At 45.9% G+C, this 27,882-nt stretch overlaps 1 protein-coding gene across 2 annotated transcripts in view; it reads right to left on the bottom strand.

Annotated features, from left to right (window-relative positions):
* myocd (myocardin) overlaps positions 1–27,882 on the bottom strand; it is a 448,440-nt gene that overhangs the window by 253,615 nt on the left and 166,943 nt on the right. The gene's annotated exons all lie outside the window — the stretch shown is intronic.

Here is a 27,882-nt window from a genome sequence, read left to right as displayed (position 1 = left end):
AATGTACCAAAGCCAAATGAACAGACAACACAAAAATAGGTGGAAAGGTAAGTTGCGAAACGGATACAGTTTGCAAAGAGCTGTTGATGGATTAAGTGGGAAAGTTTTGGCAAATGGAGTATAATGTGGAAAAATGTGGAGTTGTACATTTTGGAAGGGACAACAAACGAGCAGTATTATTTAAATGAAGAAAAACTGCACAAAGCTGCAACACAAAGGGACTTGGGGGTATTATGCACGGAACACAGAAATTTAGCACACAGGTGCAGCAGGTAATCAGGAAGGGAAATGGAATTTAGAACCTTGGCCGGGATTCTCCCTTACGCGGAGGGGCTGGGGTCCCGGCATAGCGGAGTGGCGCCAACTACTCCGGAATTCTCCGCACCTTTAGGGGCTAGGTCCGCACCGGAGTGGTTTCCGCTCCGCTGGCCGGCGCCAAAACTGGTGCCAACAGCCTTTGGAGCTACGCTGCCCGGCGTCGGGACTGGCCGAAAGGCCTTCAACCGGTCTGCGCATACGCCAGTGCGTTAGCGGCCGCTGATGTCACCACCGGCGCATGCGCAGTACGGGGGATCTCTTTCGCCTCCGCCATGGTGGAGGCCGTGGCGGCAGCGGAAGAAAAAAAGTGCCCCCACGGCACTGGCCCGCCCGCCGATCGGTGGGCCCCGATTGCGGGCCAGGCCACCGTGGGGGCACCCCTGGGGTCCGAGCACCCCGCGCGCCCCCCCCCCCAGGACCCCGGGGGCCCGCTTGCGCCGCCAATCCCGATGGCACCAGAGGTGGTTGAAACCACGTCGGTGAGATTGGCTTGTCAGCGGCGGGACTTCGGCCCATCACGCGCCAGAGAATCGCCGCGGTGGCCACGCCGATTGGCGGGGCGTGATTCCCGCTCCCCCCGATTCCCGGGTGGTCGAGAATTCCTGCCACGGCGGGGGCGGGATTTACGCCTGCCCCAGGCGATTCCCCGACCCTGCGGTGGGTCAGAGAATTCCGCTCCTGATTTCAAAGCGGTTGGAGTATAAGAGTTGGAAAGTTTTGCTGCAACTGTGCAAGATACTGGTGAGACCACACCTGGAGTACTATGAGCAGTTTGCATCCCCTTATTTAAGGAAAGACATTGGGTTGGATTCTCCGTTCCCCAACGTCGATTTTGTAATTGCCGATCGGGCGGAGAATCCCTTTTTACGATGGGATCGGGGGCGGTGCCTGATTTGCATGCTCCACTTCCATTTGCATGCAGCTGTGCATATGTGAAGGGTTGAAAGATACAACTTTTCTAAACCAAACCAAGGAGTGAGTGAGAATAAAAAAACCCAAAAAAAACCTTGGATAAAGATGGTTGGATATGACTATCCCCCCTTATTTTCTGAAAGGGGATCGTACAACCAATGGAGAAATGCAGTAGTTATGTGGACTCAGGTAACTTAGAAAACTTAAGGTAAGAGAAACCAAGGTATGGCATTGGCTCTTTCTCAACCTTATGACAGTAAAGTCTGAAGCAAGGTGTTTTCTGAGCTGGAATTGGAAGAGTTAGACTCAGAAGAATGTCTGCAGACTCTATTACGTTATATGGATAAGATGTATAAGAAGGATGACTTGTTAAATGCATATGAAGCACGGCCGGATTCTGATAGGTTCCGAAAAATAGAGGATTTCTCCATTGAAGACTACATAATGGAATTTGGTAGACTATATAAAAGGCTGCAGAAACACAACCTGGAATTTCCACAGTCTGTGTTGGCCTTTAAATTACTTGACTGTGCTTGAGTGAGCAACATGGATAGGCTCCTGGTTTTGACAGGAGTTCAGTTTGCGGATAAGGATACCTTATTCGATCAGATGACAGAAGCTTTAAAAAAGTTTCTGGGGAAATTCAATTTCGATGGCGCTGATTACTCAAATAGGGCAGCCTGCAATAAAGCAGAATATGGAAGATACACTACTAACAGGATGGCGAAATCGCACGGCTACAAACAGGTTTCAAGACTATAGAAGGAGATCGAGACCTGGAAATTATGAAGACAGAAACCCAGTTATAACCTACAATAGGAAGATAAAGCCCAGAAATGCATGGGCATGATAAATCGATGTTTTTGATGTGACTCTCAATACTATTGTGCTTTCAACTGTCCAACACATTATAATAGTGTTTGAAGCGACACATGACACGGAATAGTCAGAAGAGGAAAAAGATAGTGAACGGAAAGAAGGCAATGTCCTATTAACAAGCAGTTTTACGCCGGTAATGAGGGTGTTGGTTGCAGAATCCTTCAATTGTGCAGTATTGGACAGTGGCTGCACAGAGCCGGGATCGAACCTGGGACCTCAGAGCCGTGAGGCAGCAGGGCTAATCGACTGCGCCACCGTGCAGCCCCTTCATGTGAGGTTTTGGTGGCTTCCAATAAATTAGATGAAAAAGTTATCAAAGATGCCAAACAGCAATAATTGCATAGTTGGAGTGAATTTGGGGTATGCATGGAAGTACCGGACAGGGGACAAAGAGCTCTGGCCCACAGATGGATTTGCACGAAAAAGGTTTTTCCGGATGGAACTTATAAGGCAAAGGCAAAGGCCAGACTTGTGGCAAGGGGATTTGAAGAAAACTTAGAAGATCAGGATTTAAAGGTAGATTCACCTACGGCAGGAATGGTTATTTTAAAGATCTTGGCTCTATTAGACACAAAGGCATGGGAATGCAAATCTATAGATATAAAAGCTGCCTTCTTGTAGGGATGTCAGCTCTAGAGAGACATTTTTCTCTGTCCTCCTAAAGAGGCAGCTAACACAGAAGGGGTACTCTGGAAGTTGAACAAATGGATTAAATGATGCGTCTAGAGTCTGATATTTTTCGGTAAGGTCAGTTTTGTTAAAGTTAGGCTGTTGCCAGTTGAAAGCAGATCCGGCAATGTTTTACTGGCACTATAAAGGAAATCTTTCTGTCATCTTTATGATGCATGTCGATGACTTTTTGTGGGGTGGGACTAGTGATTTCAAAGCTATTGTAATCTCTGATTTGAGGAAAGAATTCAGGGATGGAAGTCAGGCTTCCGGTGCATTTAAATATATTGGAATGGAAATCGGAATTAGGGGCAACTTCACGTTAGCAATCATATTTGGAAAGCATCAGCCCAATAGCAATTAGCCGTGGCCGGGTTTCACAAAAAGATGCAATGGTTTCAAAGATGGAAAAAGAGCAACTGCGAAGTTTAATTGGGCAACTGAATTGGTTAGGTGGACAGACTAGACCGTACATGAGTTTTGATGTCTTAGAGTTGAGTGCAAAAATGAATGATCACAAAGTGGGAGACATAATAAGAGCAACTAAAGCATGGTCAAACTAAAAATGCAGGAGCGTGTTTTGAGGTTCCCGGTTTTAGGTGATACGTCCTATGCAAATTTATGTGATGGGGTTTCAAGCGCAGGAGGTTTTATAATTTTCCTTTTGGGGAACAATGGTAAATATTGCCCTCTTGTGTGGGAAACAAAGAAAATAAGGAGTGGTCAAAAGCACTTTGGCTGCCGAGACGTTAAGCCTAGTAGAGGCGGTGGATATAGCCTTTTATATATCTCCAATATTGACAGAAATTTTGGGATTAGGGGATTTGGGTAATAAATCTATTGAATGTCACATTGACAATAAATCCCTGTGGGAAAATGTGCTATGAAAAAGTGTCAATGAAAAAAGGTTAAGGATAGACATTGCAAGTTTGAAGCAGATGTTGGACAGAGGGAAAATAGCAAAAATTAAATGGATCAACAGTCGCTATCAATTGTCAGGCTGTTTTACAAAAAGAGGGGCTAGCTCACAAAAACTTTTGGATATTGTTAACGAAGGATGCCTGTTTCTGTGACTGTTTTTTTTCTTCAACAAATTTTTTTTTAAAAGAGGGGGGAAATTGCGTGTGTGTTTTTGAGTTTCTTGTAATTTTGTTTTCACCTATTTTTTTTCTTCAAGGAAGGGGAGACTGTTAAGTAATGGGTTAAGAGACATTCCAATTAATTGTCTCGTGTATGTTAAGTATCCAATAATTGACAGTGATATGTAAAAGGGCTTCAGGTGGCCTTTGCGTCAGGTGATATGATGTTAGAGTTTTGTGCAGAGTCCGTTAAAGTGAAATAAAGGTGTTGGTGAAAAGGAGCAGAACTTTTGACTGTTTATACACCAGCAGCTAAATGTCTAACACATAGTAGACAAAAGAATAATCAACAAAGAACATTGACAAATGGTACATCAACACACAGTGATTGGTTACAGTGCGGAACAAGGGGCCAAACAAAGCAAACAAAGCAAATACATGAGCAAGAGCAGCATAGGGCATCATAAATAGTGTTCTTTCAGGGAACAGACCAGTCCGAAGAGGAGTCGTTGAGGAGTCTTGTAGCTGTGGGGAAGAAGCTGTTCCTATGTCTGGATGTGCAAGTCTTCAGACTTCTGTACCTTCTGCCTGCTGGAAGGGTCTGCAAGAAGGCAGTGCCTGGGTGGGAGGGCTCTCTGATAATGCTGTCTGTCTTCCTGAGGCAGCGGGAGGTGTATACAGAATCAATGTGGGGGTGGCAAGCTTGTGTGATGCATTGGGCTGAGTTCACCACAGTCTGCAGTTTCTTGCGATCTTGGACCGAGCAGTTGCCATACATAGGCTGGGTGGGGGCATGAAGTGGCATGGATTGGCATTGATGGGACATGGGGGAGTTTGAGATGAGTGAGGAGGTGCAAAGGGTGAGTGTTGGAGGACTGTTTTTATTAAAGCTGGGATGAATTCCTGCATCACCGAAGCACAACCCACCTCTGCACCCGGCAGCCGCGGTGGGTGGCTATCTCCGAACCCTTTCCGGCCAGAGTGCGTGGTTTCAGAATGGAAATCTGACTACTCGGGGCATTTTCTCCCAAGTCAGGTTTGTAATGTTGGGAATGTTCCTGACTATAAATTCAAGTCTTAGACTTTTCCTGCCCCTACCTGAAATATTCTGCTTGTAAGATTGCAAACTGCCAATTTTCAACATCCATATTAAATGGATGGATTTAACAATGGATAGGAAATGAGAAGAATCTAGAGCTATGTTATAACATTGCCATTTGCATTTTATTCCAACATCCAATAAAGCTTGTACATTCCATGTAAGAGTGGGCAAAGGGAAAGGAAACCAGATATGGGAAGTCATAGAGTTTGCAAATTGGAATGGGAGCCATTGAGTTCAGAGGCTCACTCATTTGCAGCCCCATGCATAATTTAGAGTGACTGAGCTAGAAATATGTGAGCAACTTAAATGATATGAAGTGTTTTGGTTTGTGACAAGTTATTGCCTTTGGAAAGGCCAGAGATGGAGACTCGCTCCAGAGCAACAAGTGATGGGGTCTAGTTGGCTGGGGAAGAAAACATCATGGGCTGGAATCAGGTTCTGTGGAGACACTAGTCCGAGAGGAAGTGAGAATTATATGCTTGGCATAACCTAGCAGTCACATTTTTGAGGAGTTTTGTTCATATTTTGGTTGGCGATGTACCTCAGAATAAAATAACATTTTATCTTAAGAGACCAGAAGACAAAGAAACTGTGGTCTGTCCTAATCCACCCTCTCTAATAACTCTGTTTCTTACTACCACTTTCTCCAGGTCTACTGTTGGGAGTGCCGGGGGCAGCGGAAATTAAGTGTTTCACCATGATACTCCAGCCATTATGAGGTGTGGGATGACCTTAACTGGGCAACAGGTCTTTGACTGCCAGTCAAGTTTTGTATGATTACATGCAATACACTACAGTACTGGACAGCAGTTTTATTTATATATATATATACTTTAAAAAAGGGACAGCTAGTAACTTTAGAACTAGTGAGTGAAACGGTCAATTTTTAAAAAATTAACACAAATCAAGGAATTATTTACTCTTTTTCCAGAGGTTGGTTGTTTTTTTCCACATCTTCTGCCATTAATTGTCAGTGAGTGAAGACAATGGGCTGAAATGTGTTGCCTGTATGATTAAAGGATGACGGATGTGCTGGAGTTGAAGCAGACAGATGTGCTGAAAGGATGAAACTGCTGAAACAAAGCAAGATAGATTGCCATGCCAGACAATGGAAACTTTATCATATCATTGATGCAAAATGAATCCTCAAATTGCAATGCTACTGCACCATTTTTATGTGGAAACAAGTGTTAAAGGTTCAAAATGAAGAACCAATTAAAGTGTTTAGAAACAGAAGTGAGATTTTAAAAAAGGTGTGAACAAGTTCAGATATTTTGCCATGTCAGCTATATACCGTAATTATATTCATTGTAAAGTATGCTCGAAGAATGCATCTCAGTTCCAGTTTCTTACGAGTACCCCCGGCTGTGCCAGTATGATTTTCCCCCAGTTTTGTTCTCCAACTCCCCCTTAAGTGTGTCTGCAGGACACAGTCAGATTGAGTAAAGGTATCTTTGTGACATGGAGTTAGATTGAAAATGCCCACATTTATTTTACTGAGGATACTTAAAGTCAGTAAACAGAAAAGGCTTTTATCCCAGCAGTCTGGTCTGTATCTGAACCCAGGTTCAGGAGATGAAAGGTCACTCTTTGAAGCAATGCATTACTGCCCAGTCCTTCCTCTTTATTCGCACGCGCACACACACACATATAATGCAACGCTCTAGCAGTTATTGGGAAACTCTCTCTTACAGTACATACTAAATGAAGCGCTGTCTCACACAGATCACTATTACACCTCTATGGAGCCCTGCCCATCCATAAATAGCACTGCACGTACCTACATGGTATCTGGATAGGTTTCATTTCTATAAGAGAGTGGGTGAGACCATTAACAACAAAAATATTTTTTTAAAAATAAGTCCAAACTATGACTTGACTTTTAAAAATGTCACCATGCTGTTTGCATGCTGTGAAGCTAAATCCTTAGCTGCAGTGTGCACTGTCTAGTTTAACCGGCCTAGAATAAAAAAAATATTAAAGTATGGATCCTAAAGGGACTTGCGAGAACACCCTTTTTATGTGGATTCCGAAGCAAAGCAGATAAAAGTGGATCCAGTGCAATTTTTTTTCTGACTAAAAGGGTTTGCAGACACTCCGAAGCACAGTACGTTGAGAATATGTGGCACTAAGACACTACACATGCCAGCATGTGTTTACATTCAAGCTGGAGAGGTTTAAATAAACATGGGTTTCCACCAAATACTTTGTGCCTGAAAGATGATTATTTAATAAACACTGGCCAGTCATTACAATATTTACCTAATAGTTCATGGTTCTTATTTTAAAATCTTTCATTTTCTGTTGCATTAATTTCCTGTTTCTGACATTTGCAACATTTTAAATGTTGCCAGGAAATATAGCTGGTACGTGGAAACCAAAACAAAACTCGCGTCTGTTCTGCCTCCCAATTTCAGCACCCATGATAGGAAACGTTTATTGTCAAGTAAAAGAATTGACTGTCTCAAACTCTTAGTAACATAGAACGTTATTGCACTGTTACATCAGTGTGACACATGAAAGCAAGGATTTTGTACAAATGAAGGCAATTTATTTCATTTTGAATGCAAAAGGGCATTTTTACAGTTTTGAAGGTTATAAACAAGAAATGTTTCAAGTGGCATTATGGTCACAATGCACAGCAGACAGACCTGTACACTTAACCCGACTATCTCAAGAGTGTGAAACATTGCAACCATTATTACATGATAATGATGAATTCAGTCAATTTTTAACATCAAAAAACGGGAGACAAAATCCATTCTGTCGGACATTCCCAAAGCCAAAAGAAGTAAGCGAGGTAAAAGTATGAAAGCATCAGAGACACAAAGCTTGGTTTTCAGAGTATATAGAAGGAAGTGAAGTGTAAGGGAGGTAGGATGTCCCCTGAAAGACACCAATTAGATGAAGAGATAGTGGGATGAATCTTGATTTCAACACAATAAAGAAAGAGGGAGGTGGAAGAAGGATGTTAGATTGATGAAGAAGCAAGATAAATACATTCTTGAGATCCTGACAGAGGAAATTTGATTGGAGACATTGAACTTTATAGCGGAAAGAGAAAGGATGGGGGTATTTGAGAGATGCACCAAGACTGAGAGGCAACCATTTTATTACCCCCATGTTCAGGGGCTGGTTTAGCTCAGTGGGCTAGACAGCTGGTTTGTGATGCAGAACAAGGCCAGCAGTGCAAGTTCAATTCCCATACCAGCTGAGAATTCTGAATTCTTCCTCTGTGTACCCAAACAGGTGCCGGAATGTGACAACTAGGGGCTTCACACAGTAACTTCATTGTAGTGTTAATGTAAGACTACTTGTGACAATAAAGGTTAGTTATTTATTCAAACATTGAAAATGGAGAATGTTTCCAGTATGTTTCTTAGTCCTCAATCACTTAGAACATACAGTGTAGAAGTAGGCCATTTGGCCTATCGAGTATGCACCAACCCACTTAAGCCCTCACTTCCATCCTATCCCTGTAACTCAATAACCCCTCCTACCCTTTTTGGTCACTAAGGGCAATTTATCATGGCCAATCCACCTAACCTGCACATCTTTGGTCTGTGGGAGGAAACCAGAGCACCCAGAGGAAACCCACGCAGACACGAGGAGAACGTGCAGACTCCGCACAGACAGTGACCCAGCGGGGAAATCGAACCTGCGACCCTGGCGCTGTGAAGCCACAGTGCTATCCACTTGTGCTACCGTGCTGCGGTGAATGCATCAATACTAACTGAACAAACAGATCTAAAGATAAGTAAGAGATTATTCAAAATTCAATTCTAATCCGAACCTTACTATAATTTTTTTAAAATATAGATTTAGAGTAGCCAATTAATTTTTTCCAATTAAGGCACAATTTAGCGTTGCCACTCCACCTAGCCCGCACATCTTTTGGGTTGTGGGGCGAAACCCACGCAAACATGGGGCGAATGTGCAAACTCCACACACACACACAGTGACCCAGAGTCGGGATCGAACCTGGGACCTCGGCGCCGTGAGGCAGCAGTGCTACTCACTGCGCCACCATGCTGCCCCTCAATCTTACTAGAATAAAGAGAAAAGGAAAAGCAACAACAAAATTCACTGCCCACCACGACACTTTTTCTTTCTTTATTCTTGGCATCTGGGTATCACTTGCATTTAATGTTCTGAACTCAGAGGCTTGCTAGACCATATCAAAAGATAGTTAAGAGCCAATCACAGGATATCTGAAAGGTCCAGCTTGCTGCACAATTTACAATATAAGACGGGCAATGTTTTTTTCCCCTCAAATCAGTATATTTCACAAAACGAATTTTCATAATTGTAGCATTACATGGAATGTATTTTCGGCTGTAAATATTTTGGGCGTGATTTATGGAAAAGAAACAAGAGTCCCATTTTTGCCTCATTTAGTGGGGTGTTTATCTGCACCTGCATGGCCAAGAATGACCCCATTGCTAAACAGGACTGTTTTTTCTCAGGCCTCGGTGAGAAATGCATGTACACTCATTTCCTGCACCGACGAGCCATTTTTCAATGCTGCCCTGATCCCCAGAACCCCATCACGGCCTCCGGACCCCGGCAACGCCCTATCATACATCTTCGGGGGTCTTCGAGCCCCCCCCACCTCACCCCACCTCATATGGGCAGAGCACCCCCGGGCCCAATCCCTGGCATGGGCAAACTGGCACCTGGAACCTTTGGCACTGCCAGCCTCGCAGTGACTCTTCCAGCCTGACACTGACAGGGTGCAGGCTGGCAGTGCAAGATGTCCTGGTGGCATTTGGGGTGCCAGGATACCATCCTGCCCAGCGCCCGACCACTTGTGGGCCTCTGATTGCCTGTGAGAGTCGAGAAATGCCGTTACACCTGGTCCACGTATCTGGAAACCAGGGCTAAACAGAGCCACAGTGAAGTTTTCCAGGCAATGGCCTTCAATCCCATGCCTTGGGATGTCCTGCACAGACATATTCAAGTGAGGCTAACTGTTCATTTGAATATGCAAATGTGGATCCTGTCCATGAGGGCAAGATCCGGATCGCAACATTTTGCAAGACTTCGTTAGATCTCGCGAGGCATCCCAAGCAGTGTAAATCTCACGCGAAGCCTCTCACGAGATTTGCTGGCCTTGTCGGGTCACTGAGTCGGGCGCAATGATCCCGCACCTTTTAGCGTTGTGTGCAATGATGTGTGAAGACAAGAGTTGTCGTTCCTTCACCCCTTGAGGGAAGGGGAAGAATATGTTGGGGTTAAAAGGGAAAATCAAGATGGCTCTCTTGTGAAAAGGACAGATAGATTGAAAAAAACATGCTCTTGCAGTTGCAACTGACATTGTGTGACATTGATACGAGGAGGTTTAATAGAAGTTTTTCAAATGTAGACGGGTTTCAAAATTGTGAACAGGGAAATTTCTTCTTATTGTAAAGCCATTAATGGGGGTGGAATTCGATGGCCCCATAATGATGGGGGCGGGGTGGAAAATGCAGTGAGCCATTCAATTCTCCATCGACTTCAACAGGACTGGAAAATCCCACTGGCAGGCGGGACTGTAAAATTGTGCTCGAAGAACTATCAATTTATATATGTGATTAAGAGTGGGGAGTGAGGTTAGGAGAATTTCCTTTGTGTACTCAGTTCCTGGAACATGAAATAGAAGGACGGGTGAGTAAATTTGCTGATGACACTAAAGTCGGTGGAGTTGTGGACAGTGCAGAAGGATGTTACAAGTTACAGAGGGACATAGATAAGCTGCAGAGCTGGGCTGACAGGTGGCAAATGGAGTTTAATCCAGAAAAGTGTGAGGTGATTCATTGTGGAAGGAATAACAGGAAGACAGAGTACTGGGCTAATGGTAAGATTCTTGGTAGTGTGGACAGAGAGATCTCGGTGTCCATGCCCATAGATCCCTGAAAGTTGCCACCCAGGTTGAGAGGGTTGTTATGAAGGCGTACGGTGTGTTAGCTTTTATTGGTAGAGGGATTGAGTTTCGGAGCCATGAAGTCATGTTGCAGTTGTACAAAACTCTGGTGCGGCCGCATTTGGAGTATTGCGTGCAGTTCTGGTCGCCACATTATAGGAAGGATGTGGAAGCATTGGAAAGGGTACAGAGGAGATTTACAAGGATGTTGCCTGGTATGGAGGGAAGATCTTATGAGGAAAGGCTGAAGGACTTGAGGCTGTTTTCGTTAGAGAGAAGAAGGTTAAGAGGTGACTTAATTGAGGCATACAAGATGATCAGAGGATTAGATAGGGTGGACATTGAGAACCTTTTTCCTCGGATGGTGATGTCCAGCACGAGAGGAATTAGCTTTAAATTGAGGGGAGATAGATATAGGACAGATGTCAGAGGTAGGTTCTTTACTCAGAGAGTAGTAAGGGCGTGGAATGCCCTGCCTGCAACAGTAGTGGACTCGCCAACACTAAACGCATTCAAATGGCCATTGGATAGGCATATGGATGATAAGGGAATAGTGTAGAGGGACTTTAGAGGGGTTTTACAGGACAGCGCAACATCGAGGGCTGAAGGGCCTGTACTGCGCTGTAATGTTCTATAAGATAAGGAAATGAATGAGGCAAGGAAGATGAAGGATAGTGAGATGAATGCAAAGCGGTGAGATTAATTTTGGATTGCATTAGCAAAGAGCTAGCCCAGATGGAAAGGTAGAATGGCCTACATCAATGCTGTAAACATCACGGCTTGTAAATAAACGATTGAAGAATTTTTATTGGAAATGTGCTATACACAAAACATTCACAATAAGGAGCGCAGTCCCATGAACTATACTTCACTTCGGTTTTTTTGTAGTTTACTTAATGCACTAGTGCCCTGTTGTCTGTCTTCTTAATATGAAAATAGATTTTAACTATTGTACCACAGGCTGACCTTTATAAAGGTTTACTAATGACCTTTACTAATGTCTGGTCTTCATCAATATTTCCTGGGACTGGCAGCTCAAAGCACTGAAGTTAGTGCCATCTAGAAATAATAAAGTTTGAAACAAATTGCAATACGAATTTGAAAAATAACTGTATTTGAATCATACTCCCCAAATCACAATAAATGTGTGCTGAAGTATATGTGCTTCAATGCATTTGCCATAAGAAATTACTTTAGCGTCTGTGTTGCCAGTTGTGTTGTAAATCTTTGGAGGGCCATGGAAGAATGGGAGAAAAATAACTTAATAGTCAGTTACCATCAATTTAATTCTATTCTGCTTTGAAACTGTCATACAGAGCAGTGAGACAATTAGGTATTGTCACTGGACTAGTAACTCTGGGGACCTGAGTTCAAATCCCACTTTGGCAGATGACCGTGAAACCATTGCTGATTGTTGTAAAAACTCATGTGGTTCATCCTTACCTGGTCTGGTCTAAATGTGTCTCCAGACTTCACTGCAATGTGGTTAACTTTGAAATGGCCTCGCAAGCCACTCAGTTAAAGGGCAATTAGTAATGGGCAAAATCCCCAATGTGCCCACATCCCATGAATGAATAAAAAGAAGACAGCTCAAGAAAATATTCGGCCGAGTCTCCTGAGGAGTCGCAATTAAGATGGAGCTCCGCAATCTGACCCAAACTTTTGACGTGGGCCATTTCAGAAGTGTGGAGCGCACCTGTTCTGGGATATTGTCTTTGCAGGAACATCAGGGGTAGCCCGCCCCTTTTTACACCACCACCCGCAAGGAATAGAGTGGCAGATTGATGGGTAAGGAGCCAGGTTGGGTTGGAGTTAGGGAATTAGGGAAGGGGGTGCACGTCAGGTGGCCGGGGGATGGAGTCGTATCGGGAAGCTTTTCAAGGGGGTTAGTCATGAGTTCGATGGGGAATAATTGGGTGATCTGGAGGAGTCGGGTGGCTAGAGGGCTAAGTCAGGATTGATGAGGATAGTTGAGAGGTGTTATGCGAGAGAGATATTAGGAAATTGAGTCGAGAAATGAGATTGAAGACGTTGCAGGCAATTTAGGAGTTAAGCAGGCTGAAGGAAAAAAACCGCGAGCATGGAGTTAGAGGGATACGCCCACACATGGCTGAGTTTACTGTCCCAGTTTTATTGATCTGTATATCTGCTGGTACGTAAGGGCTTAACATCTGTAAGTAAGTGCTAGACAACCACTAGATATTCATTCAGAGGAAAATCCCACTTCTTTGTATCAGGAGTGACGACTGAGCAGAGTATTAGTGATATAGCTCAGTGAGAAGCGTAGTTAAACGTTATATAGACTTTTAAAAATCTAATCTTCAGTTACAGTTATTTCTTGAAATAAACATTTTATTGAGATATTTTTGGTATTGTAACAACAACAAAATAAACAATGTATATGAAACTATAAACATAGTGCAAAAGCCGTCTCACTTCCTTACAGGTCCCACCTTTATTAACCGCCTACTCTAAGCTAAACTAACCCCCCCCCCCCATTCTGCTGATGATTTTCCTCAAAGAAGTCGACGAACGGTTGCCACCTCCGGGCGAACCCTAACAGTGACCCTCTCAAAGCGAATTTGATTTTCTCCAAACAGAGGAAGCTAGCCATGTCTGATAGCCAGGTCTCCGACTTCGGGGGTTTTGAGTCCCTCCAAGCTAATAGTATCTGTCTCCGGGCTACCAGGGAAGCAAAGGCCAGAACGTCTGTCTCTTTCTCCTCCTGGATTCCCGGGTCTTCTGACACCCCAAAAATCGGCACCTCTGTACTCAGTGCCACCCTTGTTTTAAACACCGTGGACATGACATCTGCAAACCCCTGCCAAAATCCCCAAAGCTTCGGACATGTCCAGAACATGTGGACATGGTTCACTGGTCCTCCCGCACATTTTGCACACCTGTCTTTCACCCCAAAGAATCTGCTCATCCGGGCCACTGTCATGTGAGCCCGATGAACGCCCTTGAATTGTATCAGGCTGAGCCTGCCACATGTTGCGGACGCATTGACTCTACTCAACGCGTCCGCCCATAGACCCTTCTCTATCTCTTCTCCCAACTCCTCCTCCCACTTGCGTTTCAGCTCCTCGGTCTGCGTCTCATCTGACCCCATAAGTTCCTTGTAAATGTCAGCGACGCTCCCTTCTCCTACCCACCCTCTGGAAATTACCCTGTCCTGAATCTCCCTTAGCGGTAGGAGCAGGAAGGTTGACACCTGTTTACGTAGGAAGTCCCGCACCTGCAGTTACCTGAATTTGTTTCCCCTGTCCGTGTGGTGTTTGCACATTCTCCCCGTGTTTACGTGGGTTTCACCCCCACAACCCAAAGATGTGCAGGGTAGGCGGATTGGCCACGCTAAATTGCCCCTTAATTGGAAAAAATGAATTGGGTACTCTAAATTTAAACAAAAAGATATTACTATGATGTGATATAATATGGTACCAAGACATGGCTTCGAAAAAACCAGCTCGATAGATTAAGAAAAGAAGAAATTAGTAGCAGCTATTTAACTGGGGAAGCTTCGCAGCAAACGGTTCCTTCGCAGAAAACCACCTCGGTGGACCACACACAAGCTCCACGTCAACTCTAGACAACCTGTGATCTAAATTCTAATTGGAAATTGATCAAGCAACAATTTCAAATCTACTTAGAAGCTACTGATTTAACCACCGCTACTGGTGCTAGTAAAATTGCATCAATGGCAGCATGCAATTGAAATATATAATTCATTCCTATAGTCTGGAGGTCAGGACAATAGCAAATTCGATGTAATACTAAGTAAACTTGATGGCTACTGCAAAATACACCAGTCAGACTTAAACTCATTAGTGGGAATACACAGGATACCCCAGATCCACTGTCGCTCAGGACTCTCCTTTCTGACCAGCCGTTACCCCATCGCAGAGTCCGATAGCCTCTTTGTCCATCAGTGGGAGGTTGGTTGCTTTTCAATAGCATGGCTCTGTTCTTTTGTATAAACGGGAGTTGGCAATCAAACAGCCACGAAAACAATGATGGGTTCAAGCCTTGAAACCCCAGCAGGGAACCTTTGTTTGAGGGGCTGGGTGGAGCTTAGCACGAGAGCAAGAGTAAGAATCCTGTTTTGAACAGGTAAAGGAGAAGGTGTTGGAAATCGACTGAAAGACGTCATGATAGTTGCGAAAATGGTTCTGAACAAATTTCCCGAACAGAAGAAAAATTGCTTTGTGAATGTGCTTAGTGCCTTTGTCTGCATGTGTAAGTGGCATGAGAGCTACGTGTTCTGTTAAAGTGCTGTCTAATGGGAACTAAGGCAAAGAAACTACATGTAATCTGTTATTGTTAGGTTGAAGTTTAATACTTAAAATATTGTTTTCTTTTCTTATAATAAATTTTGTTTATAAAATAACCAAGCCCTGTTTCTTATATTATCACTCCTGGAACAAATCGATTTTTTCACACCACCATAAAACTTTAAAAAGCTTGGTCCAGTATCTTAGCCACTGCTCAGAGCTGACCTGGTGTCCATAACAGAGGTCAGGAGGGTAATCGGGAGGGTAGTCCACGGTAGTCCAGGGGGTTCAGTGGGTATGGTTTATGGGGGATCAAGTGTGTACTCAGGGTCCAGAGGGGAGCCATCAAGGGGTAGTCGGATCGGGGGGGGGGGGGGGGGCAGTAGTTTGGTGGTTGGGAGTTTAGTTGGCAGTGTAGGAAGAGTGAAGTCATGTTAGTAGTTTAGTTACCTAGAAGTTAGAACTGGTTTTGAAGTTAAATTTTCCTGGATAGCTATTCTGTTCGGTAAGACGGAACCATCTGAAGTCTCCGAATTTAACTCAGAGATGAAGAGGATTCCAGGCGCGGGAAATTTCCCATCAGAAATCCAAACTTCCTGCACAATTACCATGTATTCAATGTGTCAGGACATCCAAGGGTTCCGAAGGTGGAGTACTTCTGGGTATGACCATCAGGAGGTCAGAAGTTCTGGGCCATCATTTAAAACACAATGAAGAAAGAAATTGGTGGAATTCTCCATTTCTGTGGCTATGTGCCGACGCCGGCGTGGGACCCATTGTGTTTCAGGACCAGCAAATCGGTGCAAACCCCTCACCGATTCTGGTACTGGTGAGGGGCTAGCACTGGCGCCGTGAAAAACGCCACGGATTGTGCTGAAAATGGCCGGGTCCCAAGCCGCACAAGTGCACGGCTGACGATCTGCACCAGTCAAGCCGTACAACATGGTGCCGGACATGCTTTGAAGCTAACCCGCAAACCGTGACACCACAGCCCACCCCCTGGTCCCTGGCCACCCCTCACCAGTCCCCCCAGCCCGAGCAAACGCCCCCCCCCCCCCACACCCTGGCCAGCGGCATGGATCCTGGCCGAGTGTGGTGGCGCTGGACACAGTCTGCAGCCGGCACGTCGGCTCGGACCACACGTGTCCCAAGCCGTCAGTAACTCGGCCAATCGGGGGCGGAGCATCGCAGGTGGGTTGGCCGATGACACGCCAATGGCGCCGAAACAATGCGCGGCATTTTGTTGGGGGTGGAGCATGGCAGACTGGAGTCAGCCCCGATTTCGGAAATGGAGTCCATTCTCCTCCTGATCGCCGAACACGATTTTGGCTTTGGGCTACAATCCTGCCCATTGTGCCCATGCGGCGCTTTTCACATCCAAAGAACATTACAGTCAAATAATTTGATTTGAATTGCAGGAATTGTTATTATATAGGTGAATATGCCCACCAGCATGCATGCAGTTAAGTCTGGGGGTAATTACTATTTAATCTATCTTTTGTTGTTGGCCGGGACGCCAACCCTCCTGCTTTTCTTCAAATAGGGACATTGGTATTTTTTTACATCTCGACAGACAGAACCTTGGTTTAACATTACACCTGAAATATGATACACCTTGGTATTGAACTGAAGGGTCAGCCTAGATTCAATGCTAAAGTTCCTGGAGTAAGGTTTGTCAGTATAACCTCTGATTCGGAGGCAGGAGTGTATCCACTGAGTCAAACTGGCACTTAAAATCAAATCATCCCAAAGCACACTTCATGAGAGTGAAAGAAAGTGTGCTTTTGGGAACAAATAGCCCTTGCAAATGCTGGGTCACTTTTACCCTTGTTCCAAAGTTCTGACAAACAAACAAGGAAAGTGCATTGGAAGTGAATTTAGATTGAAGCACAACTTATTTATTAGCACCACAAAATAACATAGTTGAAACAGTGCCTCTTGTTCTAGATTTTGGCCCAATATAAAATAAGAAAGACTTTCATCCTAATACTGCTTTGGGGCACAGTTTAATAGCACAACAAAGATTAGCACTTTCTATGGGATTTATTATAACAAAATTCTTAATGAAGCAATAATAGATAAAACAAAAGGTTCATTAACAATCTACAGGCACACCTCATATACAATTCTATCAATTCCACTGGAAGTCAGAATTGAGCAAACTCACAAAAAGAGTGTTAATAGAGGCTGCTCTGGATCCCATTCAAGAGTAGTCCAAATTTGATGAGTGTATATAGGCATGCAAGCATCATTGTCAGTTCAAAATAGGTTACTAAAACTTTACTTGCAGCACCGTTTCATAGAGGTGGCTTTGGAAATTACTCAAAAAACAGTCATGATGTGATAACAGAAAGAAATACTCAGAGACATGCAAATCCCACTGTAAATTCAAAATCCATTACGGTGAATTAATTGGGCTCAAAGCTTTATTTTGATTGAATGCAAAATGCATACTTACATAAACAAGGACTGACCAAAATACTTTCAACCTCCTGCAATCAATGGAACCTATCAGCAATGAAGCCTTAATTGGAAATGTGGTGATGTTAGGTAAATTTGTGAAATAATATCTTACAGTTAACTACTTAGGCTGTGAGTTGCTGCAATAGGTTTGATTCCCCAAATTGTGCAGTTAACGTCCAGAAAAGAATAGATATTAAGAGGCCAAGCATCCGGGTGCCTAAAATGTTACTGGCATTGGAACGGCACCTGGAAATAAGCCACTGCCTGGATTGGAAGTTATAATTTGTGACATTTACGGCTGATGTTATAAAACAGGTTGCTGAGGCTGTCAATTAAACCTTGATTAAAAGTGAATAACTGAAGGAGTAGATTCAATTAAAGCAGGGTTGTAACATGCTTAAGGGACCTTGGAAGGCACACCTATAAATTCAGTTTAGATATGATGCCAACAGGAGGATATCAAAGTAGAATTCTGGCCCAATGTGACTGCCGTTATTCTGGTCAGGGAAGCATTTTAAAGTCAATGGTGAGCAACTCCATGTCGTGCTTTGGTGTGGGTCTGTCACTGCTGCGTATTCAGAAAATGTCGCTGTACTTGATGGTACAGAATGTCATGGCGTTCAAATTATGCAAAGGCATGGATCTTGGTTCTTTTGAAATGGAAATCAAATATGGCTTAATTTAGTTATGTGGAATTCGCAGGTTACGCTATATCGGTTTTCAAAAGAAAGTTTTAGAAACCAACTTTGGAGAATTCCTGCTTCTGAAAGGAGCCAATAATTAATGAGAAAAATAAGTTACTCATGGTCCATGACTAACAAACATTTATAGGTTTATAATATTGATAAGAAATTAAAGTTGGGAGAGGGAAATCATTTTTGACATTTGGGTACAAACACTTATACATGGTTAAATTAGGTTCAGGTTATTAAGGGCAGCGTCGTAGTATCCCCCCCACTCCCCCCCCCCCCCCCCCCCCCCTCCCACCGCCAAGGTGATTAAAACAGCCTTACAATTCTGTATCTCATATTTTCTTTCCAATACACTCTAAATTAATCATCAAATAACTCTTTTCAGATGTCTGACGGAAAATGCGGAGGGTATGTTGGTGGTGGGGGAGGATGAACTTTATTAGTGATATGCATCTGAGCAGCATGAGTAAGAATTTCAAGGGAATGAAGACAATTCTATTATAGTCCAATTCTGACTCTACAAAGGCCCACGTAGACAATTGGCTGAGCCTCAAATACTTTTAACTTTAATAATAATGACTGGTTTTTACGCAATATTGAAACCAGATCAGTTGTAGTGGGTTGGCACTGATAACTAAAAACACTGCATATTAACAAACTTATATGATTAATTACAGTAGTGATTTACTGATACCAACCTGCTTATATCGGAAGACTGCTAGCAATGTATTAATTATATCAGAGATCTGTGGAACTTGTAAGTTGTTGCTAAAGGAATAAAGTTTTAAGATTTATATTTCTGGATGATGAAGTAACCAGAAACTTTTTAGGACAATGCAATTTTGAGAGTGTAGTTATGAATCAAGTAGCGACATGTTGTACTGTATCTAGCAGAAGTATCTAGGCTGTCTCTCTGTAACATCTGGCATTGCAAAATTAAGGAATGCAGTTATTTATTTCCATTAATTTTCTTGATCTGATCATGAACTCATGTGATTAAAATTCGATTGTGGGAAATTATTGAAAAATCCTTTCTTGAATAACGAAAAATAAATATTTCCAAGCATTCCATTTACCTGTATATGTTTCGCAATTACTTTGTGCAAATAATTCTTTGTACTTTAAATGCTAACACTTGTGCTTTCAAACATCTAATAACTTGCATTTGTTATTATATAAAGTTAGATTTAATTCCTATCAAGGACTCTAAACTTTCTCCCTCATGAGTGTGCCTGAATGTGTGTGTTGTTTGCACACACGTGTGTATGCGTGTTGGCATATGAGTGTGTGCATGTGAGTGTATGTGAGTGCATGTGTGCGTCTGTGTACATGCGTGTGTGCATATGTGTGTACATGTGCATGTGTGTGTATGTGTGCATCTGTATTATTAGTATTATATTATTATGCGTGTGTGCATATGCGTGTGTGTATGTGCTGTGTATGTTTATGTGCATGTCTGTGAGCGTGACAGGGCAAGATTCTAAAAGGTTTGCACCTGCGAATGTTCCGTATGTTCAGAGTTCTACACTTCTCTGTCTTTTGCTGTCTCACAGGGCTCCTGAAAACTGATTAATTTCTGAAGTTCGATTTGTCTACCAGAGATACGGGGCTGAATTTACTGACCACCCCGCCGCATGTTTTCGGCGGCGGAGGCGGCCCACCAGCGGGATTTACCGGTCCCACCATTGTCAACGGAATTCCCTGTTGACAGCACCCCTTGTCACCAGGAAACCTGTGCGCCGGCACAAGACCGAAATTTCCCACTGACGTGATCAGCCGGTGAATCCCGCACACGATTTAACAGCCTTTATTCCTTTCATAGAAGTAAAACTACCATATCCAGGTTGAACCACAGATGCTCAACTTGATACAGTTTGGAAAATTATAAGCAATGCTCTAATACACATAGGCCCTAATCTCGCTCCTCAGTCATGAATGTAGTTAGTCATTCGGTGAGTAGGTTTAGCCACATGCAGATTATCTCAACTTTGTACCCTTACGTCCCCACCTCAATGAATTCCGGGCTCGACATGATGTTGAACTCTCCTTTCGTCACCTTTGTCTCCGTGCCCACCTCTTTGGGCAAGAATCCTCCCCCCGTTCCACAGATCCTTTCATGTGCCTCCAACATTCTGCCTCCAAGTGGACCCCTCCGCCGGGACAATTAACTGCCCTCGATCTTTTCATTGAGAACTGTCGACGGGATATTGGCCATCTTAATTTTTCTGCCCCCCCTCACCCATTCCAACCTCTCTCCTTCAGAACTTTCTGCTCGTCACTCTGTCAGGTCTAACCCCAACTTTGTCATCAAAGCTGCCGACAAAGGGGGTGCTGTTGTCGTCTGGCGCACTGACCTCTACCTCGCAGAGGCTGAGCGCCAACTCTCCGATACTTCCTCTTACCTCCCCCTGGACCATGACCAGACCACTGAACATCAAACTCCCTACAGATGCTGCCAGACTTGCTGAGATTTTCCAGCATTTTACCTTTCGTTGCAGATTATCTTTGTTGAACCTGACCAATCAGCTGCGTCATATTGATGTATAAAGCCGAACCACACTTGCTAAAGTTAAAACGTTACTTGGTGATGGAATTTGGTCAACTGGATGTCCAGAAGAATGTGCTCGCCAGTTCAGTTTGGGACACTGGTTTTCTGTCTCCTCTCTTTGTCTTCTTTCAAAGCATTCATGAGTTCTTATTCATCATTACAAGCAATACCCCAGAGACTAAAGGCTTCAGGTTCAAACTTGATGCAGCTCCACAGCGCAGCCCAAAGGGATATGCTGATCCTGAAACATGCAGTCAGTCCCCATCTGGTCCTAATTCCACACCTGGCCCTCAGCTGGAGAACACCACATCTGCCAATGGATGCTGGAGGTTGCACGGGCTTATCTACAATTAGACAAAGTTAGCCAGATTTTTGATTCAAATGGGAATGTGTCAAGGGTTATGGGGGCTGGCAGGGGAGTGGAGTTAAGGCAGCAGTCAGATCAGCCTTGATGTTGGACCAGGGCGAAGAACTGAACAGTCTAATCCTGCTCCTATTTTTCATGTTTTTACAACTGTTTTTCATACGGCTCAGAAAAATATTCCATTACTCCCTACCCCCAGAATAAAAAGCTTTGGTTTTCTTAGGTGGGCTTGACCAATGAACTGGAAGAGGTCTGATAAATCCGTCACATTGAAAAAAGCTGACTGCTTTGTGCTGCAGATGTAAGGATCTTTCTATTTTGCCATGAAGCAACCATACATGAGGGTGAAACAAGGAAATGGGTCTCGAAGAAGAGTTTGACCTAACCTTCTGTGCACTTCAGTGGCAGGACGTGCCTGCAATAAAAAGAGTTTTGCTTCTCTTTAATTCAAAACATTAAAAGAACACATTGAAAAAACTTCCATCCAGAAACTGCATTAAGGTGAAACTGGCCTGGGGCAGCAGTGCGATAGCAGCTCATAGTGAATCAGTAGCCAGATTTTCATTCTGTTCAATGATTTTTCTGCTGGGATTTTCAGAACGATAGTTCAAACTTTTGGAGATTTGTTTCCCCCACTGTCACTTTTACTGGATTTGAACTTAAAAATCTCGATTCAGCCACCCCGATGCGCCTGCCGTGGATCTGGATACAACGGGTGAATCGCGCGAACGCCCCAAATCGGGCTCTGCACCGGGCCGATTGCGAGTCACCCGACTCTCTCTCCGCAGTGCAAACTGGATGATGCCCTCACAGGACGAGATCCAGATCTGCATATTCAAATGAACATAATGGCCTGCAAGACCTTGCCAGGGTGCCATTTAATACTGGTCCACACAATCGTTACAGCAACGGGGCATTTTGCAGGCCATTGAAGACCCCCGGGTGGTCGGGGACAGGGCAGGGAGGTACCCCAGTACTCCCACTGGCACCTGAGCACCCTGGCACTGCCAGACTGGCACCTTGTTAGTGTCACTGCCAGGATGCTTAGGTGGCACAGCCAGGGTGCCAGGGCTCCAGGCTGGCAGTGCCAAGGTTCCCAGTTGCCAGTTTGTCACTGCCAGGGGCCAGGCCCGGGGTGGGGTGGGGGGGGGGGCTTGCCAATTGGAAGGGCACGAGGGGTTTCTCAGGGGCCTCAGTAGGTTTGGGGTTGAGGGGGGTGGGTCCAGAAGGCAGGGCGGCTGAAAGGGGGTGGGGACAGGTCAGGGCTGCCAATCAAAATGACGTCCCAATCTGCGAGCAGCTGTTCCTGATGGCGAGTTGATCTCTCTAAGTGCGGCTTCGGTGGGGAGAAACTCACCGAGGCCAAAAAAAGCAGCAAAGTGGGTTGTGAGGACGAGACCCATGCAGACATGGGGACAATGTGCAAACTCCGCACGGACAATGACCCGGGGCTGGGATTGAGCCTGGGTTCTCATCGCCTTGAGGCAGCAGTGCTAACCACTGTGCCACCGTGCCGCCCTTCCTTACTGCAGTTCCAGCAATGGTTGTTCCAATGCTGGTGACTTCTGTCCCTTCCAGTAGGCTAAAGACTTGCAGCCATGCCTTGTCCCCTGCCAGTTAGTTCCTGCTGCCTCCGGTTATGTCGTAATTTGTCCTACAAAACGGAGAGAGAGAGAGAGAGATAGTACTGTGTCAGTTACTGTGCTGCAATCTATTTAGGTGATATACCTATCATGGTTGAACAGCTGTCAGTTTGTTCAAGGTATGAGATGTAGGTGTGAGAGTTACAGCAGTGCTAAATATGTGAGAATGAGGTGAAGCTATGAATGTGAGGTATGAGTTGTGATTGATGGAGATTATTGGTAGGTGATGTACTGAGCAACATGTGAGGCGAGTGCTACAGATGGTGGGACATGATGCTTAAGGTGAATTCTATGATTTTGACCATTCGTGTCAGCTTACTGAATGTCCCGTGGCCTTGCGTCAAGTCCCTCGGGGCTCAACTCCTGGCATTGTCTGCCATGGCTAAAAGTCCCAGCTGTCTTCGCACAGTTGGTCTAGAGAGCCAAGAACAGAAAGTGCTGGACAATCTCAGCAGGTCTGACAGCTGCCCGCTTTGACAAAGGGTTATCCAGACTCGAAACGTTAGCTCCGCTCTCTCTCACTGATGCTGTATGACCCGCTGAGACTGTGCAGCATTTTCGTTTCAGATTTCAGCATCCGCAGTCATTTGCTTTTGTCTGGAGAGTCTCCTGGATACCTCGGGAAAGGGGACCTCTGATTTCCTCTTCCAGCAAGGCCTCCAATGCAGCCTCAGAGGACCTTGGAGCTTGTGCTCTCTCCTGCTCCTCCATGGTTCCTGCTCACACTCTTTTACAAATGTGCCATAGAATCCCTACAGTGCAGAAGGAGGCCACTCGTCTTTCGAGCCCGCATCAACCCTCTGAAAGAGCACCCTACCTAGGCCCAAGCGGCCACCTATGCCTGTAGCCCAGTAACCTTTTGGACACTAAGGGGCAATTTAGCAAGGTCAATCCACCTATCCTGCACATCTTTGGACTATGGGAGGAAATTCATGCAGACACAGGGCAAACGTACAAACTCCACACTGTCATCCAAGACTGGAATTGAACCCGTGTCCCTGGCGCTGTGAGGCAGCAGTGCTAATCACTGTGCCAGTGTGCCATTCACTATGTCAGCACCTTCTCCAACTAGAATGAGCCTATTCTTTCAGGGCGCTTTGAGTAACATTGGCTAGTTTTAAACAGTGCTAACCCTGTGCGATTCTGAGCTCCTGCTAAGGTGCAGTTGCCCAAGAACAAGCATAATGAAAATTAGCATGAAACACAAAGTCGTTTTCCTGTTCGTGTTGGAATCAATGGGCATGGGTTTGCGAGTCTGTTCTCCGGGGGCTGCTGAATTCAGCCCCGAGTGACTCTTAATTATGCCACAGATTTCTGGGACTCCCATTAAATCTCCCTGCCTGTTCCATATGAGGGTGAATGCAACACTGCCAGAACCTAATCCTCAGGCTCAAACTGACATGAAGGGGGTAATTTTACATCACCTCTGACGCGAGAATGGCAATGCAGACAATGGCAATGCAGACGCAAATTCCCACGAGCATCAGGGATCAAAATTCTCGCAAGCGAAATCTCCATTTCCTGGTTTTTCATGCCTCTCAATGGTGACATAACGAGGCTCCTGTCCACAAAGGGCAAGAATCTCGTTTTAATAGATTTACATACTTTTTATTCTCATTACCAAGCCCCCCCGACACATCATCCCCACTCATTGAATATTCAAACCTGAGATTTACAACAGGTTCGGAAAAACGTGAATCAGTTGAGACAGTCCTGGGGCACAAAGCTAAGTATACCCCCCTGGGGTCGGTGGCAGAGACGGACTCGCCCTGGCATGGGGGAGCACCACTGGTGGCGGAGTTCACATAATGTTTGTTGGGGGTAGGAGCCCCGATGCTGATAACTGTAGTGCAAGGGGTGGTGAAAGCCCTGATGCTGATGGTGATGGGCTGCCCCCGATACTTGAGGATGGGGTATCCCCTGTGTCCGTGGGGAGGTGTGGGGGTGGGGGGAAGTTTGTCAATTTTAAAGAATCTCTGGCCTCACTGGTTCTATCAGGCCCCACCCTGCCACTGTAATGGCGTAAACTCTCTTTATTTAGAGACGCCCAAGATTCAGACTAAAAACTCGGTAGTGCAGCTGGACAGCTACATGCCGGGATTCAGCCTGGCACTGGAAAGGTATGGGAAATACGGGAAAACTCGGCCCTCTAGTTTTTATTCACATTTAATAATAATAATAAAAATCGCTTATTGTCACAAGTCGCCTTCAATGAAGTTACTGTGAAAAGCCCCTAGTCGCCACATTCCGGAGCCCGTTCGGGGAGGCCGGTACAGGAATTGAACCTGCGCTGCTGCCTTGTTCTGCATTGCAAGCAAGCTATTTAGCCCAGTGTGCTAAACCAGCCCCATTTACAGTAATTATATGCAAAAACGTAACAAGTTACTGATGATGTGTTCTGAAGGCAACCGTGATCACTTTCATTTAAAAATAGCTATTTATGCCATTACATTGAGAATGCACATGATTCTTGGACTGGATGACCCTTCCTGGTGCTTTCACAATTCCAGGCATAAACATGAAGTGTTAAAAATTGAAATAGAAATAGAGTGCATTTCGCACCAGCCATGCAATATAACTGTGGTGGTGATGGCAGCTACAGAAGGTGGGCAATACGCCCGTACCATCTGCCGGCAATAAAATGTTATCCACAGTTTATTGGTACCATCTTGAACAACACCACATAAACATCTAAATGCACAGACAAAATTACGAACATTGGAGGAAAACAGAAATGAGAGGTGCACAATTTTTAATCACAGAATTATACGTCTGCAGACTTTAGCGCCAACAAATTAAACCAGAAGCCAAGTACTTATCGGAGATTTAACACCTCAAGTATGCGTCTGGAGACAATGTGAAATATCCTTTACTAACTAGCGTGCGTTATAAGCAAGACATTGAATGTTTTACTAGTTACATGATAAAGGTAGGGAGCACGATTCTCTTTTGGCTGACTCTGGAATGGGGAAACACGATTGGGCGGAGAATAGGTCTGACGCCAAAATCTCGGCAGGTGCCGAGTTCACGGCAAATCGCAATGTGATCCAGAACACATGTACTGTAAACGCCGTTGGCATTTCATTAGCAGGCCTGACCCGGTATTCTCCGAGACCTTCATGATTATCCGCCTCCAATGGGCCTAATTCCCGAGGGCGAGGTTCACTTGTGCTTTTAAAATCGTGAAACAAGCACCATGGGCGGAATTTTCCACACCCGCGATAAATCGGGAAGGCCGTCGTGAACTCGGGCGAGTTTCACGACGGCCTCGGAGGCCGCTCCTCTCACCTTATTCAGCCCCACCCGGGGGGCTAGGAGCGGCGCTCCGTAACTCTCGGCCGCCGGGCCTTGACGCAATCGTCAAGGCGGCGCGCCGAGAATGACGCGACGGCGGCGCCTAAGTGACATCAGCCGCGCATGCGCAGGTTGGGCGGCTCCAAGCCGCGCATGCGCGGCTGACGTCACGACGGCTGACGGCTCAAACCCGTGCATGCGCGGTTGCCGTTTTCCCCTCCGCTGCCCCGCAAGACGTGGCAGCTTGATCTTGCGGGGCGACGGAAGGGAAAGAGTGCGTTGCTTTGAGACACCGGCCTGATGATCGGTGGGCACCGATTGCGGGCCAGTCTCCTCCCGAGCACGGCCGTGGTGCTCACTCCCCTCTCCGCACCCACAAGCCTCAAACCAGCATTTGGCACCCATGTTCACAATGGCAGCGACCAGGTGTGGTTGCCGCCGTCATGAACCGGTCGGGAACGGCAGGCCTCTCGGCCCATCCGGCCCGGAGAATCGGCGGTCGCCGTGAAAAACGGCGAGCGGCGATTCTTCCGAGCAGGGGTGGGAGAATCGCGGGGGGGGGGGGCGCCAGGGGGGCATGTCGTGAGTCGCCCGGCCCTCCCGCGATTCTCCCACCCGGCGTGGGGAGCGGAGAATTCCGCCCCATTGCTGCTGAGGGAAAGAGAGGGAGTAAGGAGAGAGTCCAATATCGCCATAGTTTGCTGACAGTTGTGCCACTGGACTTCTGCCAGGGCCAGATGGGAGTAATGGTGGAGTGGCCAGGAGGTGGGTTGTGGGGTCGGGGTGGATGGACACGGAAAACCATTGCCGCAGCTGACAAGGCAGCCATGCAGCTGCGCACGCCGCCGACTGCCCACTGTGAAGTTAGGGCAACAGTCGTATGGGTGACCCCTTAGGCCAACACCTAGGTGCCCTCTGGCTCCAGCTGACCCATCAGCCTTATGGGCGTGTTCCAGCACAACCAGTGCCAACTTGTTGGCTGGGATGGCGCGTGAGGGGAGTGAAGTGTGTTTATACGTCTGCAGCTTTTCGGCCTCCCGAGTGTCAATTGCAAATCTGGGGCGGGATTCTCCATTGTCCAAAGCCGATATCGTAATCGGCAATCGGGCGGAGAATCCCTTCCGAGGCCGGCGCCGGTTTGATGCTGGTTTTCGAGTCTCCGCCCCCTCCAAAATGGCACCATCGTGCCAAGTGCCGCATGCCGCTAAAACAGCGTTGGCACATCATTGGAAGGCCTCCCGCCATGGTCCGCCCTGGATGGACCGAGTCCCGACCTCGCGGTTGACATATGGGGCTGGATCTCCGAAAACCGGCGCGATGGCCGGGATCCGGCGCCAAAAACGGCGCGGATCACTCCGGCGTCGAGCCCCCCCCAAACGTCGCAAAGTCTCCGGGCCCGAATGGGCTAGCTGCCTTTGTGTTCTGTCCGAAGCATGCGGGGGTGTCATGTACGTTGAGCGCCAGTGTGTGTGAAGGGTGGTCTTACGTCGGCCCTAGGTGAGTGTGCCCCCCCTCCCCCTCCATCCCCCCGGGCAGAGGACGGGACTGTGCGCTGCAGTGTCACGGCTGCATGTAGGGATGGTCCGGGTGGATAGTGGTACTGTGGCCATGGGTCAGACATTGTCCAACGATGTGGAACCAGGAGCTCATCACAGAGCAGGTCGTCATCATCCTCCATGGCCTGCAATAGACACGCTTCCACCGGCGACCGTGTGAGCCCGGCCCGTCGAGCCGCAGGTGGATCTG

This window comes from Scyliorhinus canicula, chromosome 18, assembly GCF_902713615.1.
Source record: "Scyliorhinus canicula chromosome 18, sScyCan1.1, whole genome shotgun sequence".
NCBI lineage: Eukaryota > Metazoa > Chordata > Chondrichthyes > Carcharhiniformes > Scyliorhinidae > Scyliorhinus > Scyliorhinus canicula.
This window is presented reverse-complemented; position numbering and strand designations above follow the sequence as displayed.